This window comes from Octodon degus, unplaced genomic scaffold (assembly GCF_000260255.1).
Source record: "Octodon degus isolate 3935 unplaced genomic scaffold, OctDeg1.0 scaffold00009, whole genome shotgun sequence".
NCBI lineage: Eukaryota > Metazoa > Chordata > Mammalia > Rodentia > Octodontidae > Octodon > Octodon degus.
Window position 1 is genome coordinate 4,517,187 of NW_004524585.1, and position 21,804 is coordinate 4,538,990.

The 21,804-nt window shown below is 35.2% G+C and overlaps 3 pseudogenes; 1 reads left to right on the top strand and 2 right to left on the bottom strand.

Annotated features, from left to right (window-relative positions):
- Positions 1-276: 276 nt before the first annotated feature.
- On the bottom strand, positions 277-2,790 carry LOC101584467 (annotated as a pseudogene).
- LOC101584852 lies at positions 2,787-4,572 on the bottom strand (annotated as a pseudogene).
- Positions 4,573-8,878: 4,306 nt separating this feature from the next.
- Positions 8,879-9,307, top strand: LOC101583951 (annotated as a pseudogene).
- The last annotated feature ends 12,497 nt before the right edge of the window (positions 9,308-21,804 follow it).

Sequence of the window (21,804 nt, forward strand, 5' to 3'; positions counted from 1 at the left end):
TGGGCTTGACCTCACAGCAGTGCTCTTGCTCAGCCTCCTGAGTGCTTTGATTACAGACAAGCTCAACCATGTCAGATTGTCGGATACTAGAATATTTTTATGTTTCACTTTAGGATTTACTGAAATTTATTGGAATTAGTTTAGTCTTTTTATTAGTTTTCACCTAAATGAAGACCTATACATTTATTAAAATGCTGAGTTTATTTCACATGTATATTTGTCTCCCTACCATCTCCATGTCTGAGCACCACTACTACCATGTCTTATCACAACATTCTATCCATACTTAAAACCAAGTAAAGGGTGGAGTTTCATCATGTCTTGTATAGGACTAAGTTCTTTGAGTGTTGTAGGAGTCTTTTCCCGTTTCTTGAATGATTCCTCCCCTTCTGATCCTGGCATTGATGGTTCTGAGTCTTTTCCATTCTGGTTTGACTTTTGTGTATTTTTGGCTGGAGTATCTTATATTGATTTCTTTACTGGAGCTTTCTCTTCAATTTCTTCATCACTGAAATCATCATCCTAGAGACCAGGGAGATAGCTCAGTAGAATAAGTGCTTGCCTGGCAAGCACAGTGTCTTGAGTTCAATCCCCAGTACAGCAAAAAAAAAAATAAATTAAATTAAATTAAACTAAAAATTCATCCTCATCATCCTCATCATCTTCATCCTTGTCCTCAGCATTCTTGTTGTCTTCATCAGCAGCTAGTTTTACTCTTTATTTGGAACCTTCTGTTCACCTCCAGGGGCAGATTGCTTTCCAGATATACTTAAAAGTTTTACATCTTCTTCCTCTTCCTCTTCTGACATTGCATCTTCTTCCACGGCTACTAAATACTGTCCACTAATATGCACAGGCCCTGAACCACACTTCAGCCTTAAGACAACACGTGATATAATTTCCAAACCTTCAAGGGAAACCATTGGCTGTGTAGACATTTTCAATGTTGTCAGTGTTACTTTAATTGGACTGCCTTCATAATTCATAGCCTCTGCCCCAACAATGTGCACTTCATCCTTTACATCAGCCCCTAAATGGACTGTTCTTAATTACAACTGGTGCTCATTTTCATCATTGTCCACCTTAAACTGGTAGTCTTTGCCGGCCTTTAATTCACAACAGAAGAGACAGTTCTGGGGCCTCAGGGGGCTCGTGTCATAGAATCTTCTATGGTGTGGTGGCGCGCATATATGGGAGAGAGAATGCAGACAGAAGTGAATGAGTACTGCTCATAGGACAGACATAGGAGGGAATCACGCCAGGGCAAGACCAAAAGTTTTAACCATTTTTTATTTTAACAAAGGAGTGGACTAATTCGAACATTGAATATTTAAAGAAATACACTATTTCATGATTTTTTTTGATAAATCCTGAATATTTTATAGAATTCATATTAAAAGGGAGCTTGCTAGTTAGCTCAGTTGTTTATGGGCCTATCTGGGCCGAGGCAGTCAGGCTTGCGAGACCACAGTTCGATCCCCAGCTCCACAGGCCACACCACACCCGCCATTAAGTCAGCCTATACCAGCCCTCCCCTGCCAAAAAAAATCCTTCTCAACTCTATTTTTTTAATTATATTTTTTGTTTTTATTTTATTTTTTATAATTTTTATTCATTTTAATGAGAAAAAAGAGAATAGTGATGAAACAGTTTCAAAACAGGTTACTAGAATGTTTACAATAATTAATACATTGCATATTGTTCTCTTCATAGTAGTTATTTAGATGACAAGATGTAGACATGATGTCTGTCTAAACAATATTAATACAAACTTTTATTCTCAGTGAACTAAGGGAAAGTAGCTGTATATCGATCCTAACTCTTTTGTGTATACATACACATTTTTTAATTTTCCTTTTCTCCTTTTTTAAAATTAATTTTATTGAGAAACAAATAGCAATGAGATAGTTTCAAAATCAATTAGGACAATTTCAATGATTAATACATTGCATACTGTTGTCTTTGTAGTGGTTATTCATAGTATAAGATGCAGACATGATATCCTGTCCAAACACTATTAGTACAAATCTTTCTTCTCATTGAATTAGGAGAAAGTAGCTGTATATCTTAACTGTTTTGTATATACAGATACAAAATAGTCTTTTTCAACTTTAGGGCTGGATAAGTAGCTCAGTGGATTAAAGCACCTGCAAGCAGGCTCAGGGGCTGAGGTTTGATTCCCAGGCCTGCCCCCAGATCACGGTGAGACAGTGGGCTTGGTGGCAAGCGCCTGTAAACCCAGCTCTTGGGAGGCTGTAAACAGGCAGATCACTTTGAGTCTGATCTAGTAGTGATACCCTGAATACCTGGTAGACCCTTCCTTAAAATAGAAAAGGAAAAAGAAAAAAAAGAAAAAAAAAAGCATATTAATGAAAGGATTTTATATCTTATGATTATATAATATCAATCTGTTTATAAAATTAGATATTACATAAATCACTACAATGAGTTAATATACATTTCTTAACTTGAACCTAATAGTTAGCTTCATTTATTTTATAGTTTTCTACTCATATATAAATAGAATAAACATTTACAGAATATCACAGTCTGAAGAGCATGGAGAGTTTACTAAATTTAAACAATCCTGTCTATGACATCACTCAAAATACAATTTACCAAACACACGAAGGGAATGTAGATGTTAGGAGCAACGGGCTATTACACAAGAATGCAATTTAACACTTTAGCCCATTTTGAACCAAACAGTTTGTATTAGAAAATGGAAAGATTGTGCTGAATAAAGGAAGACGGTAGTACATGGGTGCTACAAAAGGTGTCACCAGTCATCTCGTGCATGCGAGCGAGCTCTGCTGTGATGGGGAGGACAGCGTGGGACCCTCCGCTTCTCGGGGGGGGGGGCAGTACCTGCGAGGACTCCTGCTGTCGCTTCTGCTGCGGCTTCTGCTGCGGCTAGGCCTTCAAGCTGGAGATCCTCCGTAACTTGGACGTCTGGGCCCATCAGCTTTCACCACCATGTAGGCAGGGTCTCCCTCAGGAGAGCTAAACCTAGTGTCGTCCAGTTTTCGAGCCAGGCAGATCCTAGCTTCCCTCCTCCTCCACCCGGCCATCTCGGTAGAGGTCAGCCTAACAGCACCGCAGTCTTCACGCAGCGGGTGACCTTTTAAATCCTGCCTGCTTCCCCTTGGAGGAAGTCCAGAGACAACCACTCTGCACTCAGATCGCCTGGATGGGGGGCCATAGCAGCCTTGGGGCGCCCCCGCCTGCCCCCCGCCGCCACCTCGGCTGGCACCACGGCCGCTAGGCGTCTTCTGTGCCTCGTGGGTCCTCGAGGTCTGCAAAGGCCAAGGGCGGTCGCCCGGGCGCTCTTTCAGATCGATCTTGCGAATAGCGCCACATTTATAAAACGCGTCCCCAGTGTCCTCGGTTCGCACATCTGGAGGCAAGTTTCCCATGTAGCCGCAGCAGTCGTGGTTCCCTGCCCTGCCACGAATCGCACCACCTCCCAACGTGGCGGCCACGAAAAGCGCGGACTGGAGAACAGGCCTTCCCGCCAAGCCCAGCGCTGCAGAGCGAGCCTGCAGCGGCCCCAGGTCTCCCTGGGGTTTGTGTGGACTGGGAAGTTGGGGGTGCTTGTGGTTATCTTACCTGGGGAAGTTCTTATGTTCATCTTGCTTTTCATGTGTCTTTCTGTAGACGTATCTGAAGAGATGGATTAAGAATGTGCTGAATTAGGGATTGTGGAGTACATTTCAATCATTTTAGGATTATCAAAAGGAGGACTGAGGAGGATCAGACCAATACTGGACCATGCAATGGTATGACTCCAAGAGCTATTATCACAGATGAAATTGGCAGTATTGACCTAACACTAAAAGGCAAGGACTGAAAATGAAAAATCATAAAACACTTGTAAACATGCAGTTATTGAGCTACAATTGCTTCACTCTTTAACCCTTTACAATTGTGGCAAAATAATATTGCCCGTTTTGTAGCTATTTTACTCCTTTTGTGTTTTACTAGGGACTAAGTGGGAAAAACTGGCTAATTGTCACAGTGCTTAGTTACAACTGTTAATGTTTGACCTGCTGTTGATGTTCATGGGGGTGGTACAGGGTGTCTTTGATTCCGAGACAGAGTATATCAATACTGCTAAATCTGTGTGTGCTCTGTGTGACCTATAAGAGTGTTGCTATTTCATTTTTTAAAGACAAAATAAAAGCAAAAATATGAAATTCCAATGCATTTGGTGTACATAATCTAGTTGAGAGTAATTTTTTAGGTCTCACCTTCCCCTTTAATTCATAAGTGACTCACGTTTAAGACACTTAAATTTACAAATTAAATTACAGATGGGAACATTAGATTTAGTTTAGACTAGGTGGGTAACGTTATCAGTAAACTTTTCAACTACATAATTACATCTCCAAAACCTGTAATACACTGCACAGTAACAAGTGTTGGCATTATCAGTCAAATTGTAAATATAAAATGCCTCTTCCAGTTAGTCTCTGTGATGATTTTCTAAAATTTATCTGAACACTATTCAGAAACTTTTTTGGGGGAATTCGATAGTTATTGATGTACCTCTGTTAAACTGATGACAGACATAACTCCTTGGAAGGATTCAGCACAAGTAGATGGTAAACACTTAAAGGTGTAAGGGGGATTTGTTTAAAATAGTAATCAGTAAGTCACTTCTCAATTTAAAGAAAAAAATTGGTATTGAAGAATGAGCAGGTTTCCAATAGGCTATTGCTATTTTGCTTTGAAAAAGTAAACACTTTTTTAAAAACTAAAAAATAAACAGACATATGTACATACATGCTCACTTATATCCATATTTTACTCTTTAATCATTTATTTATAACCTTGAAATGTTATTTTTCCTTGTGAAAGAGTTCTTCAAAATCCTTAAATTAGATCTCATCCATCAAATTAAAAAACATTTGAACTGAGGTACACTTAAGGGGTTTTGTAACCTTTCAGAAATGCACAGCTCAGGTTATTCGTCCAATGCCATCATCGGTATATAGAATTAAAAGGAAGTCATGTTAAAAATAAGTCATTTTAAAAAAAACTTATGACATTTCCGTGGCTGACTCATGAATTTACGATGTGTCAGAATTTATATGAGGTGAAGTATTAAAATAGACTACTAGCTCTACTCTTCCTATGCATTAATAACAGATGTCTGAGCAGAAAAATAAAAACTATGTCCTTACAAGGAAACTCTAGGAAAATACATAAACTTGGTAATATAATAGATACACCCCCAGGAAATGATGCATGATTAATTTAATGACACTATCAAAAAAGATCATCATACAGAAGTTAATATTGAATATAAAAATGCTCTAAGTACTTACATATATATGCATAATGATATTAAATGAAATGTAAAATGTAGTGATTTGTATGTCATATATATTGGATATAATTCTTTGTTCAACAGTGTATTACTGAAACCTCTGCATTTTCCAGACATTTAACTAAATAATAACAACAGTGATTATAATGTTGTATTCCAGGCACGACAGCATCTTAATGTAAAATTGTGACAACACTTATATTGTGCACTTTGAATTCTATCACGCAGAGATGCACAGGAACCTGCAAACTCAGTTACAAGTGAAGCTCAATGTGTATGTAAAAATCAGCAGAGTTTCCACACATGGAAGCTCTCAAATTTGCCCATATTGCACAGAACCCAGGTTAAGAACATGCAAGTGTTTAAAGCTGCTGAATTAGTTCAGTTTTATTGGGGCAGAATGAACGTGTACTTGGATATGCATAGGCCTAAGTTAGGAAGATAGAGAAGGCTCAGAAAATACAAGTTTATGCTGAATTGCCTAAGAAATAATGGTATCAATGTATCTGATTTATCATAATTATGAGCATAGAAATGAAAATGATCTAAACAAATCTAGGTAGCTAACGAATAGTGGGAACAACAAGATTAACATGTTCAGATTTGATATGTTCAGTGGATAATTTTGGAAGCAATATGAAAGGTGTGCTGTAGCATGAAAATTCAATCAAGAAGAGATAATATGGAAACCAACTGCATAGGGCAAGAAAAAAAGGTGCATAACATCCCTAAGAGGTAGATGGACAGGCAAACAAAACATGATATAAGGCAGAATCAGTAAGGACTGACTGACAAATGGATCTGGAACATGAGACCTTCAGTAAGTCATAGGTTCCTAAATATGGTGAATGAGTGAACAGTGGGACCATTCATCAAAAATTGGCAAGTTAGTCCAGTTGTGGTGGGCACACCTGTAATCCCAGTGCTAAGGAGATGAAAACAGGAGGATCACTACGAGTATGAGCTACAAGTGAGACCCTGTAACAAATACATTTTTTAAAAAAAATCAAGTATTTTCAAGGCAGCTACATTTTGTTGAGCTAGGAAAGCAAACTAATAAAAATGCCCATAGACAGCTGGATTAGAATACATAAGCAGAAATTTGAAGAACATTATAAAGCAGAAATACGCACACACACACACACACAAACACACACACACACGTGTGTGTGTTACATATGCTGAGGATCTAAACCAATGCCTTGCCTGTACTCAGCAAGTTTATTACCACTGTTACATTTCAAGCCAGAAAAATATATTTTGATATAGCTAGATTTAAATTTAGAATACAATGCAAGGGAAAACAAAACTTTTCTTTATGTAACCAGGGAGAATGTACAGGAAGTAGGCTCAAGCCAACATTTAGGAGTTAAAAAAAGAAAGAAACTGTGAAACAATGTGAATAGCTAGACAGGAATGATCCCGGGAAGATGGGAGTTATGAAAATGAAATATGAATAAAGTATTTAATACCTAATAGTAGAATATTGGAGAATGAATTTCAATAGTCCAAGGCATAGATAAAAGTGAGAATAGCTGACTATATAATATGATAGATGTTACTTGTTTGATTTTAGTAATCATTTAAAAATGTATTCCTATATTAAAATATTATGTTATAGACTTCAATATGTAGAAATGTTCTTTGTTCACAATACCTGACTTAAAACGCAAATTCTGAATTCAATTTTCTGTAAGTAATTACCAAATACTAATTAAATTTCTAATAACTATACTGTACATAAAACATAAGATTTAATCTTTGATTTAAAGTATAATAATTTTATATAGATAAATACATTTCTACTATATTTGTGCTTATTTTCCCTTAATTTGTGGAACTATTTTTTTCTCTATCCTAAAATATACAACATAAAACTTTTCTATTATTATAGTTAAATAATTATGAATTGTGCTCATGAATTTTTTAGATACTGTTGCTTTTAACCTCAATAGTATTACTTATCTTTTTCAGCATTGTTGTATGGGGCACAGAAAAAACCTAGGCTCTAACACTTGGCTAACTCTGGTAAATGGATTAGGAACATGAAAGGAACATTTTTAATATGTTTAGAGAAGAAAGTTTGGTGTATATATTTCAGTGTATCAGTTGTATGAACAAAGCCTGAAGTATGTTTTAGTTCCCAAAATAAAACAGAAATCTGAATGTCAATTCGAAGACTTTAAAACATGTGAACAGAGAGAGACAGAAAAAGAGGAGAAAGAGAGAGACAGAAAAACAGAGGCAGAGAGAGAGAGAGAGAGAGAGAGAGAGAGAGAGAGAGAGAGAGAGACAGAGACAGAGACAGAGAGACAGAGACAGAGAATTGTACACAGGTCACAGGTTTCATGAAAAAAATATGATGTGTTTTCCACAGATTATGATACTCTCCTATGGGGAACTCTAGAGGATGTAGTGTACCAAACAAAACACACTACATTTCCAGCCCTTAGACACCAGGATTTTTAGAAAAGAAGTTGAAAATACATGTACACCAATCTCCATGACACAGTTTACAAAAAACCACAGTTTTCTGTAATAATAAATGTCTGAGAGCTAATGGTCTCACTTTGGGCACCTCTTGTAACTGTGGAGGCCAAATGTAACTTGTATTAATATTGTCATGTCTCAATAAATTTGGTATTAAAATATTTATATAAGTTGTTCTTTTTCCAAAGTGTGTATTCATAAATAATACATTTAAATATCTGATGCAATATTTACACATTCAGAAATCCATCATGAGGAAATAATTCAAATACTTATTAAAATAATTATTGCTATAGCATTACTAATACACATGCTCATTAGGAACAAATGATATCAAATTTAATTATTTGAGTAATAATATTTGAGAGCTTACTTGGACTAAACTAATATTATATTTACTGAACTAAATTATAGATGCCCATAAAATTCTTGTGCCCTAAACAGCATAGATTCCAGGAGAAGAAGAACATAGATTAATATAAAAGAAAAGTATGATTAAAAATATTTGTCTCTATATTTTGTTGAAATTTATAATATATATATAATCATTGTTAGTTAATCTTCTTTTTTTCTTTTTCTGGAAACGGGGATTGAACTCCAGTACTTGCGCTTGCCAGGGAAGCACTTATTTCACTGAGCCATCCCCCCAGCCCCCAATCTTTTCATTCACATAACTTTGATAATGCTGAAAATTTGCTGTTTTGCGGTTTTGTTTATACTTTTGCGAAGAGGAAAGTATTAATTTATCTTTACTTTTATTTCTGTGGTTTGTTTGTTCATACTTAGTTGAGCAGAGAAAATTACTTGAAATTGTATTCCAGTCTAATCATAGCATTATGCAAAAATGTGCAGTCTAGCCTTTCCGCCCACTCCTCCCTCTCCCCAGCGCTGCTCCTGCTGCACTGCGCTCTCTGGGGTCCGGGCTCCTGCTATGCTTCAGTGACCGCTGCCTCTTTTAGCCACCATCATGCATATCTACCGGGACCTCATCAGCCACGAAGAGATGTTCTCCGACATTTACAAGATCGAGGAGATCGCGGATGGGCTGTGCTGGAGGTGGAGGGCAAGATGGTCAGTAGAACAGAGCGTGCAATTGACGACGCGCTCATCGGTGGCAATGCCTGTGCTGACGGCCCAGAGGGCGAAGGCACCGAAAGCACAGCAGTCACTGATGTAGATATTGTAATGAACCATCACTTGCAGGAAACCATCTTCACAAAAGAGGCCTACAAGAAGTACATCAAAGAGTATATGAAATCAATCAAAGGCAAACTTGAAGAACAAAGACCAAAAAGAGTAAAACCGTTTATGACGAGTGCTGCAGAGCAAATCAAGCACATCCTTGCTAATTTCAAAAAATTACCAGTTCTTTATTGGTGCAAACATAAATCCAGATGGCGTGTTGCTCTCCTGGACTACCGTGAGGATGGTGTGACTCCACTTATGCTTTTCTTTAAGGATGTTTTAGAAATGGAAAAATGTTAACCAACTTGATGGTAACCTTGGTTCTATTACTTGTCATAACTGGCTGCTGCTTGTCACCTACACATCAGGATTTTAGACAAGTGGGACTGATGTTATCTTGAACGATTCGTTTATTTGGCCATGGTTTATCTGGAGTGGAGGCATTGTTATTTTAGGGGAAAAAAAAAAAACTAAAACAAAAACATGTGATGTAGGTTATCTAAAAATAAAGTGCATTTAAACTCATTTGGGAGAATGCCTCTTAGTTTAGTACATATCTAAACTAAACCCATTGTAACTACATGGAGAAGATAGAACCCAGTCAGGGACCACTGCTCAAAAGCTGTCTTCAAATAACCTCTGCAGTGGAGCGACTTCTGAGACTTCAATATAAGACAAGAATCAGAGTGTTAAATCTGAGCTGCAGAGAAGGGAAAGAAGAGCTCATAGCAGTGCCACATTTGACGTGGAGCCTTCCTTACTTCAGCACCGACAGCGGAAGTGTTTAAACCTGGAAGGGAATATTACCAAAAGAACAAAAAGACTTAACTCAGTTGGAAGCAAAAAAAAATTTAAAAAGAGTGTAATTTTCAGGGAGGAAACTGATAGTTTCTGACATCCTATTTCAGAAATTTTGGCTGGCCTTAACACTTAAAATGTTATATTCATTCACACATTTATAAAATGAGAATATGTGTAGTGTTTTCCTCATAGAAGTTTTGGAAAATTAGTTTATCTATGTATATCTATGAAATAAAGTGAATGCCATTCTTTTCATGTATTTCTTCCTTAACCTTCAAATCACATATATCATTTTCTCTCCTTCCTCCCCTTCCACATTTTCTGTCTCTCTCATCATTTTTTTTTCAATTAACATTATTCTATTTTTTTGTGGTAGCTGGAATTGAACTCAGGACCCTGTACTTGCTAGGTAAGCACTTATTCTACTGAGCTATCTTCCAGACCCTCTTTATTCTGTTATTGCCAGTATTACAAATCTTGCCCATCTTGTGAGAAGCAAGGATCTAATATATTCACCAGGTACTTTTTTACATGTGTTTAACTCTGCCAGAAACAAGCTGGTATAATTTTTCTCAAACTTTCAATGAAGAGAGAACATAATATGTATGATTATCTGCTATAAAGAAGGATAAAGCCAAGGCTTTTATAGGTAAATGGATGAAACTAGAGACATACTCATAAGTAAAATTAATCAGACTCACATGTGTAAACATCTTATTGTCTCTCTAGTGTGAGAAATTGAAAGAGTAAATGGAATCCAAAATGTACAACAGAGGGCAGGCAAGATAGCTCAGGGCACTAAGCACTCTCATATGCAAAGGGCAAAGACCCACTTCAATCTCTGGCACTATATCCTGTGCCAGACCCACCCCAGGCATGCTGAGTCAGCCACCAACACGGGACATGGTGGCACATGTCTGTGCAGCCCTGGAGAGCCTGAAAACAGGAGGATCACTGAGTCTGAGCTACACAGTGAGACCCTGTACAAACACATTTTTAAAAAATGTAAAATAGATATTGTGAAAGGGAAAGAAACTGCTCAAAAAAGAAATAATACCTGGGATTAAAGAATGGAGAAAAGAAGGAAGGAAATATATATATATATATATATTATTATATTATATATATAATAACTAAGATATATAAACTAATAATTTCTGTTGCTTATTAAAATGAATGTTTTTTGCTTATTAGTTTGATCCATTTTGTCTGCCTGAATATTTTAATCTGAGCAACTACTTTGAATATAACAATACGTAGTATAATAATCATTGTTAATTCCCATTATCTTGTTTTGAAATTTTATATCATTTTTTATTTTCTCTATTTAAAATTTTAAACTATCAAATTTTACCCAGCTATCAAGCAAACAAAAAGAATATCTTTACAGTGTGTTCCTTTACTTCTTGTACACCTAGAACATAAAAATGAATTTACTGTCTGAAATTAACGCCAGGGTTTCATAACTGAGAATTTAGCTTCCGATTTTAGACTATGCTTTCAGAAGAGTTTCAATGATGCAGTGCAATGGCTTTCATTTCCTGTACAGAGAATATTTCTTTATTCCTGTTCCTGCATCCTCTCAGTGTCTTTCCTTGCCTTTTACAAACTTCAGTCCTTATTTTTACTCCTTCAAATCTCACACTTATCACTTATTGAAAGTCTTCTTTTCTACTAACTCCTATAATTTAAATTGCATGCAAATTAGACAGGCCTTTATTGTGAACCATTTTGTAAACTTTCAGATTCATCTCATATTATTTCATGGTATTTCACATGTAAATGTATGCCACATAGCCTTATAAATCAGAGTTATCATATTACCAAAATATCTAACTCTTTTAGAGTTAGTTCTTGGTAGATAATTCTTATTTATTATATAAAGCAAGTTGCTCTGATTTGAGACGATAAAGAAAAAATATATATGTTCATATAAAGCAATCTTTGCATAATCTTTAATGATAGTTGACATTATCAGGCTGATTGTATATTGAAGATTCTTTTCCTATTGATTTTATAAATGCGTTTCCTAGGGGCTGGAGAGATAGCTCAGTGGACTAAGTGCCTGCTTAGGCAAGTTCAGGTACTGAGATTTGATCCCCAGGATACATGCTCTGCCCCCAGGGCTGGCTGAGCCAGCCAGAGTCCTGGAGTAGTGGAGTAGGCCTGTAATCCCAGCGCTGTGGAGGCTGAAAGCAGGAGGATCACCTAGAGTCTGAGCTGCATAGTGAGACCCTGTAACAATCTAATTCATAAAATAATTAAATAAATGAATAAATAAATGTATTTCCTGGATAACATATACTTTTACGACTGATCTTGGCTTATCTTATTTAACAATTACTCTGTGAATTCTTTATTATTCACAAACTTCACTTTTCAGCATATATCTGTCTCATTCAATATTCACGTTGAATAAATTATCAGAAATATTCCTACCGTACATATTATGCATAGGAAGTAAAACTTGACTTGTGGTGTTTTAAGAATAAAGTGACAGCGCTAATTCATTCAAAGCAGCGACAGAGACATTATGATAACAGCGATGTGTGATCTGGATACATCAAAGAATAAGAGACATCATAGACAAGGTAATAGCCTGCGAGCGTCCACATTAGCAAGGAGGGGCTCGACCTTGGCGCTGCGCTGAAGACTGGCGATTTCCTTCCTTTGCGCTTTCTGAGAAACGCACAGAAATGTCTATTGCATTGTAAAATATTATCCCTTTTGCACTTCATGTCTGTGGAAACAAATTAAAGAATGCAAGACGTACTATAAATACAAAATTAGCAGACAGCACTCAAGCTGCATATGGAGATAAAACTGAAGAATTATACAGCCATTTAATTAAAAGATCTATTCAGAAATGCAGACCTGTTTTTAAGGCACACACTTATATTAGAAAATTTTATACAGGCTATTTTTTTATAAAATTCATAATAACCTTGGAAATTTCCTGAGGTGTAGAGTATGTAATAGAATATTAAAAATATATTAAAAGAAGATTTAAGAAAAGAGATATTCACAAATTATTTTCCTACAATTTTGCTCTATTCTGATTTTTTTTTTTTGCTTCACTTGTTTATATTAATTGCACAGACTTTTTTGGGGAAAGGCAAATAAATAATATCACAGGCTTGGCAAGGGAAATGATTATAATCTATAGATTTTTAAAACTGCATTAAAATGATATCACTTTTCTAAAGCTATTACAAAATAACCATAATTCATTATGATTATTAAGGAAGCAAAGATACACATAAGTATTAAATTTAATATTGTTGAAACTATAGAGAAATTTAATATGATGAAGATAGCACTATCATACAATAAAAGGTAGATTTTCTTTTATTTCTATGAGAATATCTAAAAAGGTGATCAGCAAGTTAACTCCAACTGGAAAGACAACATGAAAATTGCACCTAAAAAACCAGGGACATATCTCAGTGGTAGATTATTTACTTAGCAAGTGTTATTACATTGTCAATGGCCAGCACTGTGAAATAAAAGAAAGAACATAAATGATTTGGTTAGAGCAAACCAAAATGTGCACATGCTGGCTCAAGCCTACAAATACTAACATCAGAGATCAATTGGGAGCTTACCTGTACATACTGGAATTCATTGTATGTCCCTATGACAGAGGCATTGTTGTGTCACTTGTGGGCACTACTAACAGACCCAACTACATGGAAATATTCCTTGAGTGCTTTATAGAGGTTGTCCAATCTGCCAAAGACTAATTAAAAGCAGATATGTGCGAGATGTTAGAGTTCTGACCCATTGGTTTTCTCTCCACTAAGTAATCTTCTGAATCCTTATTGCTCAGGGGGCCTTGACATCTGAATTACCATTTTCTTCTTCAATGACTACGGATGTGACTTCAATAGAGTGAAAATGAATGTCATTCTGCCTTTGAAGCTTTGAAAGTTAATTTGTTTTTAAACTTTAGACTTCAACTCCATGAACCAGAAGTGTCAAAAATAAATACACATTAAATATTCTTAGGAAGAGATTCAGCTCAGCAATTCTGTACATAGGCAAATAGTGCAAATCCTCAGAAAAACTGACTTTTCCATTTATTTCTACATGGTGTTGAATGGAGAAAAGATCCTAAAATTTAATAAAATAAAGATTTCAAAAATTGATCTGTTTTGGAGCTGTATTTAAAAAATGATAAATGTATCAGTTCAATGAGGGCCGGCAAGATAGCTCAGTGGACTAAGCATCTGCTTTGGCAAGCCCAGGGACCAGGGTTTGATCCCAGGTCCTGCATGCTAGCTGGCCCTATCCCCTGGGTGTGTGTCAATGACCGAGTCCCAGTGTGGTGGCGCAAACCTGTAATCTTAGCACTGGGGAGGCCGAAAACAGGAGGATCACTACAAGTCTGAGCTGTGTAGTGAGACCCTGTACCTAATACATACAATGAAAAAAAAATCAGTTCAGTGATACTGACAATAAGACAAATATGCTTATTTAACTGAGATTTCACTTATATCTTAGAAGATTCATATTATCAATATTCTGTGTAATTAAATTAAAGGACATATATTAAGGCTGGGGATATACCTCAGTAGAATAAGCGCTTGCCTGGCAAGTGCAGGGTCCTGAGTTCAATCCCTGGTACTGGAAAAATAAAACAAAAAACAAAAAATGAGCTCTAATTATTAAATAGGATCTCAAGTCCGCATCTTGTACAGCAATTAACCACTAAGAAGAATATATACAGTGTGTTATTTGTTGAATCTGTACTTCCGATTTGATTTGAAACTGTCTCATTGCTATCTGTTTATCAATAAAATTCTGAAAAAAAAATAAAGGACATATATTAAATATGTGTAACAAAAATAGCAATTCTCATGATCATAATACATATGGTAAAACTTAAATATAGAAACAGGAATTTTTTTACTACTGATCATCATTGAGTACAAAAATGCCTATGAGATCTGTGCATCATTTCAGCTGAATGTTACTAAATTGTCTAAGAGCTAGCTTTATTGACATAACTTGATATAAAATTATAGTGATCATTAAATTATTTTACAATTATAATGAAAATCAGCATAATCATTGATAAGAATCAACAAGTTTGTGTTGTCTATATTTTAGTTTAAAATTTAAGTTCACATCTCAAAATATTCTTTAGGATAAATTCATTTTATCAAGAAATTATTAGGACTGGCCAGATAGCTTGGTGGACTAATACACCTGCTTAAGCAGAGAGCAGCTGCCCGCATTCATTATCTGGTGTGCCATGCTGGCCCCGCCCCAGAGCACGCTGAGACTTGGATTAAGACTGGGCATGGTAGTGCTCTTCTGTAATCCCAGGGATTGGGAAGTTGAAAACAAGAGGATCACTATGAGTCTGATCTACATAGTGAGACCCTGAAGACCCTGTAGACCCTGTACCAAATACATAAAAAGGAAATTATTGTTTTTTCAACTTTTATTAATATATTTAATTAACAATAATATGTTATTGATTATTTATACATTGCTAACAAAAAGTAAGTAAATGAAACAATTCTCAGTACATACTAATTTAGTGTATATTACATGTCATTGAAGTTATTTGTCACTTGTGGGCACTACTGTCCCTACTACATGGAAATATTCCTTGAGTGCTTTATAAAGGTTATCCAATTTGCCTTGGGCTAATTAAAAGGGGATATGTGAGAGTTTCAGTTTGCTCTAGTCAAATCATTTATGTTCTTTTTTTTTTTTAATTTCACATTACTGGCCATTGACAATGTAGTAACACTTGTTAAGCAAATAATCTGCCACTGAGCTATGTCCATGGTCTTTCTGTTGCAATTTTCAAGTTGTCTTTCCAGTTGGAGTTAATTTAGTAAGCACCTTTTTAGATATTCTCATAGAAATAAAAAAATCTACCTTTTATTGCATGACAGTGCTATTTCTATCATATCAAATTTCATATATAATTTCAATAATATCAAATTTAGTATTTATGTGTATCTTTGCTTCCTTAATAATCATAATGAATTATAGTTATTTTATCATCACTTTGGCAAAGTATATCATTTGAAAGTATAATTTCAACAATATTAGATTTAATTAATATCATATAAGTTTTTTATTTGTCATAAGCATTAACCTTTTTCAGAATGAAGTTACAATGTGCTTTGTGAACATAGTTCTCAGTGTTATCCTTGATCAATATTCATTCATCTTTTAATTTGTTCTTTTATGTTACAAATCGATATTGAATACTTATTAAATATTAAACAACATTCTAGGTAGAGTAGCTTAGGCAGTTAAAATAAGGAGCCTGTGCTTTGTTAGTTCTAATAAGTAGAAGTTTATGACAAAAAATGAACATGATAAAGCACAGGTAGTGGTAATGCTCTTAAAAGTAAAATATATGAAAATTAGATAAAATAATCATTCAAGTTAAATTTGATATTTTATTTGTAGTTAAGGAAGTTATCTTTGACAGTTATAATACTTATAGAAAATATGATTTAAAGAAGCATTCTCTATAAAATGGGATTGCAATAGGGATGAATTAGCTGGTATAAAGTAAATAAAATGATGAAGAATACAGGAATTGTAGATGTATGGAACAGCCTCATGCTGAAATGGAGAGTACAAGAAAAGGCTTCCCCTATGTCATCCAGGACTGAGCTCTAGTCCTTGGTTGAGAGGATAGGCCGACGGCTCATTGGATGGCAAACATGTCACACTGTTGGTACACCATGGAATTTGCTGGATATCTCTCCTCAAGTCTTTGGAGAATACTGTTTACTCAGAAATCTTACAAGAAATCATGCATCACAGACTCACCTTAGCAGAGTTCTGAAGAAAGCTGTGATCACTGTATGGTGCAGTCTGCCTTCTCAGTGTTGAGGAAATGTTGCATGTCTGTGGAAGCATCTGCTTCTGCACGCAGCAAAACATGCAGGAGACGTGTCAGGACCAGGAGGCAGACTACAGAGCACCCTGGGCTAGAAAGCACACGCTGCCCTCCTGTCATATCTTCCAGATTAGCTCTATTGAGAAAGCTTAATATTATACTCCATAGAAATGGAAAATAAATTTACATAAATATGATATATATTCACAGAACAGTCAATTAACAAGGCTTTGAAGCTTAGAAATAACTGACTTAGAGAAAACTCAGAAAAAGTTTTGCTGATGAAAACCTGTAGGAAAGAAGAGTGCAGGTTATACAGATATCTCAGAGAGAAGCATTCCAGAGAGATGAAACACATCCAGATGGTTTATCACACAGCCCACCCATAGGGATGTTGCAAACATGGCAGTGTTTCTGGAGCAAATAGAGGAAAGAGTGAATAGAATATGAAGACTGTGCAGTAGCAGGAGCAACACGTCAGTTTAAGGAGATGAGGCTTAATTCCTTAACACAGAATTCTTTAATGGTTTTCAATGGAAAATTGATTATTATGATTTTATATCTTCTGATAAAAATAACTCTGGTTCTCTTTGAATACGGAGAATATAACTGAAGAGAAAAAAGAATGCAAACTATGCGTTGAACTAATTTAATGAGAATTTCTGGTTACCTGTAAAAGAATGTTAATGGCAAACATGATGGTTATTAATATTTCAACATATGCAAATTTACACACAAATGATCACAACAAAAGAGCAAAACAAATTGATATGAACAAGTATAAGATGTACTGTGCTTTATAAAAGAAAGCTAGTTTTAAATAAAATCCTATAGCTTAATTCAAGAATTATCTTTTCTGACTTTGGAAAGACTATGGGAAGATCATGTTTAGAATGAAAATCAGGGGTTCTGTTTTGGTTATCTCATGCTTGACACCAAATTACTTGGGCATTTATATTTGTTGATATGGTATTCACAAGAAAATAATGAAAGAAGTTCAAATATTTGAGAACACTATATATGAGTTTATTTTACACTATCCTAAGGAATAATATATCATCATTAGTAGCAGTATAACTAGAAGTGACAATAAGATTTCTAATAAGAATATTTAGGTTAATTAATATAAAAGAAAATAATGAGCAAAAAATTAGGAGAGAAACAAATTAAGGAAGAAAGGCATGTGGATATCACATTATGAAGATGATGATCAATTGTGATAGACAATTCTGTTAAGTTCAGTAAAACTTGTCATGGTTATTGATGGGTATATTCACCAACATTATAATCATAGACAATATTGAGTACCACATTTTTGGACATAAATGAATAAAAGATTGCTTTTTCGTGTGTTCTAGAAGGAACATTGTATTACTGACAGCAATTTGGAACTATTTTTCAGAGTTTACCTAAGGAGAATAGGAATTTGCAGAGGTCAAAGTTCTTTTCCTTAACCTTTATTTTATTTTCTAAATTTTAATATAGGAAGCATGAATATTAGTATAAATAATGATGGAAATGATTGAATATAACAAAGTATATGATTTGGGAAAGGTGAAAAGCTATAATAATATATTGTCTAAAATGGAATTTTATGAACACAAGTAATTAAATAAGGTATATAGGTGTTAATTTTAAGAAATTTCTTTGCATCATTTTTACTGGTGCTAGATTTTGGAGAAGAAAATTCTTATATGAGCACATTTTTAGATAGGACTACAATAGTGTGATTAAATGAAGTTTCAGAGCAGCGGTAGAGAAGTACTAAATACTGGTGATCTTGATTGTTAAAGCTACTGGTTTGTCTTTGGGTAAAATTGTTTCTATTTAGGGCGAAGTAGAATAGGAGAAGAAACATCTTACTGTTGAAATTGTTAATTTTTCATTCTGTTAGTATATGTAGAAAGACAAATGGAGTCAGAACAAAATGCACAGGAAATATTGACCATACAAAACCAGGTACATAGCAAATAATTGATTCAAATGGAAGTGAGTAGAAAAATGTTTTTAACCAATTGGCTAGTTGTTAATGTTTCTAACTTACAATTTTTGTCAGTTTTATTATTTGTAACAGCTAACAAAATTAATTTGCATTGAACATCATTCAGAGAATGATAACAATCACTGGACTAAAGTTACAGTGATAAAAATAATATGGTCCTACACAAAAACAGATATGAAGATGAACAGAACAGAATAGGGTAAGCAGACATAACCTCAGTCACATTCAATTATTGATCTTTAACAAAGTGACCAAAACATACACTAGAGAAAAGAAAGCATTCTTAATAAATGATATTGGAAAAACTGCCTACTCACATGCTGAAGATTGAATAGAGATATCTATCACGTGTAATAAATAAAAATCAGAATGATCAATGAACTACACAGTAACACAGAAGCAATAGTGTTGTGGAAAATAAAATAGATAAACCTCTTAAATTCATAGGCATAAGCAAAGACTTTTTTAATAGATCCATGGTTGTCCACAAAATAGCACTGGAAATCAACAATGATGTCATATCAAATTTCAAAAAGTTCCCCATAGAGATACAATAGACAGAGTAAAAAGACAAACTCTAAAATTGGAAAAAAATTGTCTACTATTCATCAGAAAGAATACTGGTATCTAAAATATATAAAGAACTAAAAAGGCAAACATACCAGGAATGAGCCATGGGACCTTTAGCCAGTGGACCATAGCAGACCCACTCTACCTAGGCAGGCCTAACAGGAATGAGCCATGGGACAGGCAGAAAGCAGGGCCTAGTGGTCCAGTTGGCCTGGACTCAGATGGAAGGAATCAAACAGTCACCAGATGCAAGCAGGCCAGTTGAGTTCAAGTTCAGTAGATCTAGACACAGTGAGCTGAGGCATACTGGTGGGCCCAGCTGAGCCCAGCTCTAAGCTCAGACCCGCAGGACCATCCTCTCTGCACAGAGGTGACAACAAGTAACTGGGGTGAACTAGTCTGCCTTGAAGACTCCAGGTTCATGAAGGAGAAGTGGCCACACAGAACTCAGGGGAACTGATTTTAAAAAATAATTTCCTAATTTAAGATATGTTTTGTTATATAGCTATGATATTTACTCCTATGGTCTAAAGTCAAACTCAGCTACAAATTTTGTCAATTTCTAAATTTCAACAAATGTTATTAGTATTACTAATTATACTACTGTAAACAGAAAACTATGTATGCCATAACCACATGTTCTCCCTTCGGTAATAATATTGGAAGGTGCTTGGGGAAGAACATCACCAAAGCCCTACACTGAAGGACAGAGGGCAATGCCAAATAGAAACCCATATCTCACTCTCAACAAATGGGACAAATGCAAAGAAGAATCTATGACACAGGAGAGATAGCTAAAGAATAGACCCTTCACAGAGAGGCCCTGATTGCAGTGATACATCTCCTACTATCCAACTTTCACAAGGTGGTATCACAGAAATCAAAATAAAGAATTCTCTCTGAAATAGAAATTGACAAAAGGAAGGAGCAAAGGGCAATCTCAGGCCCTGAGCGCACCCAGAACAAACCCATGAGACCTCAGCATAGAAGAAAATGAAATTTACAAACCTAAATTCTCTGAAATAATAGCAACTGATGTAAAGAAAGAACTGCAGAGGGCTATAGAGGAAATCAGATCAAAAATAGTCTCACAGAAAAAAAAGGAAATGATAACTATAATGAAAGAATTACTATGCATTTCTAAAGACAACATTAATTTAAAAATGGACAAGAATAGAAGCATGATGGAAATCTTCAATGAGCAGTATAAGAAGAAAACAGAATGCAAGCAGATTCAAAGAGATATACAAGAAATAAAAGCTTCACTAAATTTTGGCAAAACCATTTGAATGACAGTGAAGACAGACTTTCAGACCTTGAAGACACTGCTGCAGCTAGGGAAAAGGTAAGGAAATATCTCTTAAAAACAACTAGGATATAGAAAATAATAATTCAACATTTGCAAGACAATGAAAAGATGAACCACATAAAACCAATAGGAATCAATGAGAAAGAAGGTGTCAACACACAGGATGTAAAAAGAATATGGGAAGGAGTAATAGCAGAAACTTCCCAAATATGAGATAAGCACTGAACATTCAGGTAACCAACACATATAGAACTCCAAATAATATCAACCTAGTTAAAATTACACCCAGACATGTAATAGTCAAGATACCAGAAATTTAGCAGAAGAACAATGTACTAAAACCCAGTAGAGAAAAGATATAGAACACATTTAAACAAAAACATATCAGAACAACAGCAGATTTCTCACAAACCATCAATTAAGAAGAGCATAGAGTAAAGTACTTCAAGTCCTAGAAGAAAACAAATTCCAACCCAGACAAATATACCCTGCAAAACTCCCTTAAAAATTTAATGGAGAAGGAAAATGTTTCTATGACTAAAGAAATTCATAACAACCAAACCAACCTTACACATAATACTAAAAGATACTCTATAAAGGGATCAAAATGTCCACCATTTCAAGAATTACAAAAGAATGAACTCACCAAATAGGGCAAATAATTAAACATGGGAGAAAAGTAGAGAACCAACAGCAGGAAAATACCATGGCAAACGTAAGTCAATACATATCAATTATACCCACCATTGTCAATGGACTCAATTCACCAATTAAATAAATAGACTGGCAGAGTGGATTAAGAAACAAAATCTAAAAATATTCTGTATACAACAAACACTTGATCTCATAAATAAATTTATACATGTGGGCCATTTTCTTGGGGTGCACTGAGACAGGGATTGAGACTTTGCGTAGTGGTGCACACCTGTAATCACAGCTCTTGAGAGGCTGAACACAAGTGGATCACTATGAGTTTAATCTATGTAGTGAGACCCTTTATACCCTGTAGATCCTGTACTAAAACACTGAAAAAAGAAATTTGTAGGCTGAAAATCAAAGGATAGAAAACAATACTACATGCTCCAGGAACTCAGGATTAAACAAGGGCAACTATTTTTTTTCTCAGACAGCCTGAACTTTGAACAAAGAATGATCATATGAGATAAAGAAGTTCACTATATACCGGTTAGGTGATAAATTCAAGAGAAGAGATAACAGTCATAAATGTATATAAAACA